The sequence below is a fragment of the Euprymna scolopes genome, chromosome 21 (assembly GCF_053919585.1).
Source record: "Euprymna scolopes isolate OS-2025 chromosome 21, ASM5391958v1, whole genome shotgun sequence".
NCBI classification, from domain to species: Eukaryota; Metazoa; Mollusca; class Cephalopoda; order Sepiida; family Sepiolidae; genus Euprymna; species Euprymna scolopes.
The window spans coordinates 119,899,053-119,907,267 of record NC_136502.1 but is presented as its reverse complement, the minus strand read 5'-3'; the positions used below and the strand labels follow the sequence as shown (position 1 = coordinate 119,907,267).

Genomic DNA, 8,215 nt, shown 5'->3' with positions numbered 1-8,215 from the left:
GAATATGTTCATTTGTTCGAATGTTTAGAATTGAGATGATATGTTTCTGGCATTTTGCCGTTAGTTTTTTAGTAAAACATTGTTGGGGAGGTAATTATATTTTCGGTCATCTAAACAAGCTTATCGATTTAATGTATTTTTATTATTTGAATCCTTTTGAAATGAGTAATTTATATATATATATATATGTATATATATATATATATATATATATATATATATATATATACTCGGACTATTATCTTCATCTACTAGTATTTGGGTCACAACGTTTCGGCCAACTATTATTACTCATGTGATAAACCGGGACGGGATAAGAATGATTAATCTCTTTATCGTATCCGCAATAATAACTGTTTTAGTTGGTGTCGTCTCGACACGTTTTAGCCGGCTTTGTGTAATATTTAAATCGTTATCTACAAACAATGCTTACCAGAAACCGTAGGGATTCAACGTCTCTTTTCACTGCGCTACGGCCTCGAAGGACAATCAAGGTTGGAATTTTGATCTTATAAATCCGAGTTTTTTTGTTCGTTCTCCTCTACTCATCCATGGTCAGGTCCATACCGATTGTTATATTATTTTCATTATTGAAATCCATTGGAGATACATCATTAGATATTTATTCGTCAACTATTATCATCGTCTTCTGTTTGTTGTTTCAGCTTACTATTCCTCTACTCATCGCTAGGTGGTAATAGTCGCATACTTCAAACGATCTTTTTAATCTTTAATCTATACATATAAAGTGAAATTGTCTGTTTCTCTGTCTGTGTCCGCCTTGCTGGGTACATTTCCCTACGCAATAATTCTGTCAATTTTAAGTCTACAGACTCGAAATCTATATATATACATATATATATATAAATATATATATATATATAATTTAATATATACATATATGTATATTTAATATAAGGCTTAGAAGTTTTATCTAAGTTTATAAAAAATGTCATCAGTTTGATTGACCATAGGAAACATAGTAGGCTTCTTGTTGACATGCATGGATATAACATTTACCAATTTCGCATTAATAATTTACAATATATTTTTTTTACTAAGTATTAGTTGCAGAGAGCGACCAAGCAATATTAACGAAACATAACAAAAACATAATTAATTAATTTGTAAAAATATATTTGGACTTTTATATTCATATTTGGAGGGATAAACGAATTGATACCGCAGGAATGTAAAAAGTGTGTTTAATAAAGTTATTTCGCATCAGAGTACTGGTAGTCTTCGCAGTTTATTTGGCAGCACCGAAGCTGTGTGAAAAACCTCAGCCTTTTTCACAATGACAGTAACGTTTATTTGTTCCATTTTTTTACTATCGGATTTTCATATTTACATTGTAAAACTAACATTTTAACGAACTACACAGACAAAAGTTAATTAAAATTAATGTTTACGTTTTCTTTTGGCACTTATATATCTAAAGATATTGCTGCTTACAGGCCTCCGTACTTTTTTCGAAAAAAACATCGAAAATAAAGATCACCTTTTTTATTTTTACTAATTAAATAAAAATAAACTTTTAGATCAATATTTTTGCAATTTTTATTATATAAAGAGTTATATATTCTATTATACGAATATTTTTATTTGTTGCATTCACAAATTTGCGTCAACATTTTATCGAGAAAGTTGTGTTAAATATGGGTGTCTCGTTGTCTTTCAACCTATGATAACGATGATGGGATGATTCAGAACATTATTTTAAACAGTTTTTAGCCGGGTAAGTATGTTTTGTGTATCCGGATATGAATATGGAGAGAATATAGGTCGACCCATAACTTCAGATTCAAATTGGTAGTCATTTTTAATGAAATGCATGTTTTTATAAGACAATTCGTTGTTTTACAGGTGTATAAGAACAATATAAAAGGCACCCAAAAGCCACTTTGTGTTTTTGCTGCTGTCGCCATATCGCGCAGAATCGTTGTGCAGCAGTTAATAGATATAAATATAGGGCTTTTGTGTCAGTGAACCTAAATAGGAGGGAATATATGGCACACTATTATATTCGGCTTGGCGACTTCACAGTCTGAAAATTTAGTTAGGTGCATAGGTTTAAACTCTATATAGCTATGTCACATCTATAAGGTTTCGGGCTTTAATAGGCATTCAAACTATTTTTCTTGTACAGTTCTGGATTTGTGCGATAATGTATCATTATTTGCATTACGTGTTTGTATCGGACACTTGTTCTTATCTTGCGTTTCGGTCAGTGTAGCTTCCGACCTTCGTCAGTCATGTTGGTCACGACCTTGGAAAAGAAAAAAAAAGAAAATGACTTATGGCTCAGTTGATGGAATTGCATTCGCAGTGGTTCCGTATGTGTAAAAGTAATATGTTTGACAAAGGGAGGTAACTGTAGCAAAGTTTTACAGGTTCCTTTGTGTTTTTTTTTTTATAAACTTGTTTAGTTATATGTGTTTTCTATGAATAATAAACGTTACTTTTATGCTTGCACATCTCATTGAAGTTTGAATTAATTATCCTCACAAGATTAAATGTTAATCTAGGAAGTTTGATTTGCCGTGAAATCAAATAAAAAAAAACTCTGGTATGTTTTAGATTGTAGTTAAATCATTGTCTTTTCATTATTTCTCTTTGATGATTTGAATTAAACATTTTAATTGTTATTTCATGAGACATTTGAATATAAAAGAAGCGAGTCTTGCTGACATGATATTGTTAAAGAGCATCCCCCCTCTCTGGCTTTCTTACTCTTTCTATTTTCTCTCTGTGTGTCTCTATTAGAGAATAGAGAAAGAGAGAGGGAGAGGGAGAGAGAGAGAGAGAGAGGTGAATAACGTGGACAGTGGACACGTTTGCAAAAGAAGGGTCAGCTGACCAGATGACGTGGTATCATGTGATGAGGTTAGCTGATTCTTTCTTGGCAGTTGGGTTTTCGGGTGTTGAATAAGACAGACGGCTTTTCAGCTGTCCCCCCCCCTGGGCTGGGGAGGACGCTGACGTGTATCATCAAACAAGCAAGGTTCACCTCCATTCTGTGTCGACCTTTGGAAGGTGAATAAAAACATAAAAACCATTTCATCGTCTTGGAGTGAATTCTTCATCCAACAGGCCAGCTCCCCTCCAAGAGACAATGAAAACCAGAGGAACAACCGACGACACATGAATAAAGGTATGTTAAGAAATGCAAGCACACAAACACACACCCACGAAGACATCAAAAATAAAACCATTAGAAACTAGACGATCACGTACACGAATCTCCTTGACAAAATCTCTTTTATGACCCCCCCGAATATATAACATATTCGTTTTGGTGCTCGTGACTAAGTTCACATCATCGATGTGAAGTCGAACCTGTGTTTAAGAAATACGACGTGGAAACAGGTCCTTAAAAGGGAAAGGAGATTTTAAGACAAGAAAAAAAAACAAAAAAAAAAAACTATACAACACAATAAAATGTCTGGAAGAAAAAAAAAAGAGAAAGAACATTAGTAGAAAAAAAAAAAGAAATACAAATCAACACACACACAACGATGGTCCGTTAAAACACTAAGTAATAAGGAAAAATAATAGTAAAGAGAAAAAAAGAAAAGAAAAGAAAAAAAATTCTGTGAGAAAAACAGTAGAATAACTTGGAAAAAAAAACAGCTATAACGAAAGACAAACTGATAAAATATTGTTAATTTTGAATTAAACAGCAAGTGTAAAACAGAAGGACAGAAAGAAAGAAAAAGAAAAAGAAAATAGAACATATGACTTGTTAGCTACAACGTGTGTGTCAGAAATGAGCCTGTCACCTTACTAAAAAAAAAAAAAACATGTCAATCACGAAAGATTGTTGTAATAATAATTTTTGTTGCAATTTTGAACTGCGAAATTTCATGTGCTTTTAGTGAAAAAACAATATGAACTGTTGATGAAAAGACAATGATCATGTCCTGTAAAATGATTTTTTTTTCTTTTTCGCTGATTGTGCGATTTTTTTCGTAGGAACTTTTTTTTTTTTTTTTTTGCTGACGTGGACAAAATTTTGTTGTTTGGATTTTTGTTATTAGTAAGATGGGACTTTCTGAATGCTTATAGGATATTTTTGTATTTTTTTCATTTATTTTCTTTATGTAATTGATGTGTTCTAAAATGGTATTGTGCAGGATTTTCTTACTCTGTGACATGTATTTTTTTTTCGCAGAATGGGGAGGTGGAATCTTGCTTGTGGGGTCTATGGAAAGAAGGATTAATAAAAGAAAAAATGTGTTTTTAATTAATTAAATAGTAATAATAAAATAGGGAGAAAGAAATAAGATTTAAACAGTGTAATAAATGATTTAAAAAAAAAAAAAGTTTCGGAAGAGTCAAAGGTTCAGTCGGTATTAATTTCAATTTTCGAAATGTAGAATAAATGTTCTATTCGACATGAGTGACGTTTTGACCACATAAGTAAGGTAAAAAAAAAAAAAAAAAAGGATAAATATAGGGTTAAATAAACTATATGAAGAAATGAAAGAAAAAAGTGGGGCGTGAATGGAATTTAATTTCTGTGGCAAGCATGTTAGAATTTTGGAGAGGTGTTGAATTACATGGGTAGTTATTAATTTCATTATTCTCGGGAAATGATTCGAATTTTATTTTTTTTTTATCGTGATTTCTGTTGATTTCGAGTAGAATCAACATGGAGCAAGTTTGAGTACTTCATGTGTGGAAATCCGATGTTTTCCGTGAAGCTATGTGTCTTCAAGGCAGGTTGCGCTTACCGACTTTGGAAAAAAAAAAGAAAGTTTTTTCTGACATAGCAGTGAACGGAATGTATTCTGTCCAGCGTGAGCGGATCTAGTTGTAATCAACTTCAGGGAGCAAAAAAATGCCCTCTGACATGGCGTAAGGGGCAGAGGGGGTGCAATGGCTGACGTGGCCATTATGTTACGAATCGCTCAAGAGAAGATGAATGAAATATGTATGCAAGTACTTAGGAAAATAAAATGTTACCATATTGTGAATTAAAGGTACCAAAATTAAAAAAAACCATGCTGGGTGAATTTAATTGGTATTATTAAATTAAATTATTTTGGAATAGATTTGGTTGGTTCAGTTATATTTTAGGGACGTTTAGCGCGTAGTTGCATTTTTTTCATGAGAATTACAAGGCGATTAGGCTGTAGAAAGCAGTTTTTTCTGTTGTTTTATTTTTTTTATAAGCCACCGTATTGTCACAAATTAGAAAATTTGGCAGGGGAAATACTATTTTAGAGTAATGAGAACCCTGTTAAAACAATACTAGTGGTTCCAGTGAGTTGGAAGATGCCACGTAGGCCCAAGCAACGGCAATAAGTCTTGTCCAACAAAAGTCTGGCGTGCGAGGTCGCGATAATTCCTCAGGGTACGGAGCGACTGGACAGTCGGTACCAAGCCTAATCACGGGGAGATAGAAGAAAGGGAAAGATGCAGATTACGTAAGGGACAAGATAGAGCCTTATTATTTTTTTATTTTTTTAGAGGAATGTGTGAGGGATATCTGGGTTGGAATCTTGGGACTTGCTGGGAATGCGGAAAAATCACAAAGGGAAAACTACTTAGTTAGAAATCGATGGCGCATTAGTTAGGGAGTGATGATTCCGTATCTTGTCGGGTTCCAGGAACTCAAACAGGCTCCGAGTGAATCAGTGTGAAGGCGTATCTTGACTTAGACCAACCAAGGGAGTTAGTAGAAGAGCTTTGTGAAGTCCCGAAGTAGTAGATTGAATAGAACAAAGCTCCAGTAATAGGACCACTCAGAGAAAGACGTCAGGGCATTACAGTAAAGGAAAAAAAAACTGGGACTTAGGCCTATGCTGAAAGTCGAGAACGCGAGTGGGATGGTTGGGTCGGTAGAGCATCAGACTTTTAATCTGAGGGTCTGGGGTTCGAGTCCCCATGCGATAAAGCTACCACCAACATGGAGCATCCGACGTTCTGGTCGTAATTGCGATATGCTGGCCCCATTTCGAAAAAGTGATCGAAAATGGAGTCTCCATTTGTTTGGCCAAGTGGTCCAAATAAAGAGCAGAGTCAGTGGAAAATATCCAACAATGCGACCGCCTAGACAAGATGTATATCTGCAAAGCTGTATCTTTGTCTAACTTGGAAGCAAGTTAATGTCTAGGAGGGACTTTTGAGAAGCAGCAGAAGGGTTGATAGTGTTGTAGAAGAGTACTGGTGCCTGATCTTTCTTGGAAAAGGGGAGAGTCCGGAAAGTGAAAAAATAGAGAGGTACTTCGGACATAATTATTTTTTTTAGTTAGTTAGTTATTAAAAATGTATGGCTTGCCATACATTTTGATAAAAAAGGGCTGGAGGAATGTTAAAGAGCATCCCCCCTCTCTGGCTTTCTTACTCTTTCTATTTTCTCTCTGTGTGTCTCTATTAGAGAATAGAGAAAGAGAGAGGGAGAGGGAGAGAGAGAGAGAGAGGTGAATAACGTGGACAGTGGACACGTTTGCAAAAGAAGGGTCAGCTGACCAGATGACGTGGTATCATGTGATGAGGTTAGCTGATTCTTTCTTGGCAGTTGGGTTTTCGGGTGTTGAATAAGACAGACGGCTTTTCAGCTGTCCCCCCCCCTGGGCTGGGGAGGACGCTGACGTGTATCATCAAACAAGCAAGGTTCACCTCCATTCTGTGTCGACCTTTGGAAGGTGAATAAAAACATAAAAACCATTTCATCGTCTTGGAGTGAATTCTTCATCCAACAGGCTAGCTCCCCTCCAAGAGACAATGAAAACCAGAGGAACAACCGACGACACATGAATAAAGGTATGTTAAGAAATGCATGCACACAAACACACACCCACGAAGACATCAAAAATAAAACCATTAGAAACTAGACGATCACGTACACGAATCTCCTTGACAAAATCTCCTTTATGACCCCCCCGAATATATAACAATATTAGAGGTTGATAAGTTTTCTATAAAGTAAACTTACCTTCCTAAAAAGTTCGCGGATTAATTTCTCTGTGTTCAAGCAAAAACAGGAATCAGAATGACGACTAAAATCTCTATGTTACTTCTAACATGTCTTCTTTTTTCCTTAGCAATATACTGCGAAGCAAACGCGCCTGATGAAGATGGCGATTCGAATGGTACGCCTAAATTGAACTTACTTCATTTTTCCAAGGGAAACATCGAAAATATTTTTCATGGAAAAGGAGTCAATCTGGGCACTCTTTTCGATGACGATTTGGGTGCACCTTCAAAGAAGATCAAGGGAAGGATGAGTGAACATCCTGCTGGCAAGTAATTTACAGCTTAATTCAAAAGGTCATACTCGATAAGGAACTGCTTGCAAGTAATTTACAGCTTAATTCAAAAGGTCATACTCGATAAGGAACTGTAAAAATGATACGCCCTCGGAATTAACGTACTTGAAAATAATTTGTTGGAATTTTCGAACAATATTATTTACTTGAAAATATGTTGAAGAAACTTAAAATTTATTCCATGAAAAGAATTACGCAATTGAAAAAGAGCTTCAATTGAAAAATATTCCTTTATTGTCTACAATGAAAACTAATCTTATCAGGTAATGAATTAACAAAGCCACAAATAACTACTACAAAACTTGTTTTTTTTTATATTATAGTGTTCCTTGTAACCTGTTTTAATTGTGAATTCAAAAATGCCCAATTAATGACAATATTCAATATTAAATAATAGCAACTGCAGAAAATCAACGTGAGTTCCTTCAACAGAACATTACAAACGATATGAATCGATATAAAATAAGCAAAGCTGACGATAATCAAAGATGCATATAGAAAAACACAAAATGCACGATCACAACATAAATTTTATAAACTTAGACAAATATGTGTATTTATGTAATCTATCTATATATATTTATGTATGTAAACCGCCATTGACACTGGGATATATTTCGGATATTTCACAAATTATTTGATGTTTACATCAAGTTTAAATAAAACAAGTTTACGTCTTTATTCTCTACTAAATGATCAAATAACATAGTTTATATGATTTTGTATTCCACTGAATGTTTCTCATAGTAAAATTAATCCTTTTCACATTAAGTGTGTAAATAATTATATATATATATATAATTATTTATATACAAATGTACCTTTTTTATGATAACCAGATTCAAGTGTTACATTCGAAATTTCTATGAAAGAAAACATTGATGTAAAAACTAACAACTCAATTTTAATAACTTTTCAGATCATTCATTATAATATAT

General features: G+C 34.1%; 1 long non-coding RNA gene across 1 annotated transcript; it reads left to right on the top strand.

Annotated features, from left to right (window-relative positions):
• The first annotated feature begins 1,514 nt into the window (after positions 1-1,514).
• Positions 1,515-7,815, top strand: LOC145242690 (uncharacterized). Its single transcript, XR_013862812.1, has 2 exons — positions 1,515-7,278; positions 7,331-7,815. It is a non-coding gene; the product is annotated as an uncharacterized LOC145242690 (long non-coding RNA).
• Positions 7,816-8,215: the final 400 nt, after the last annotated feature.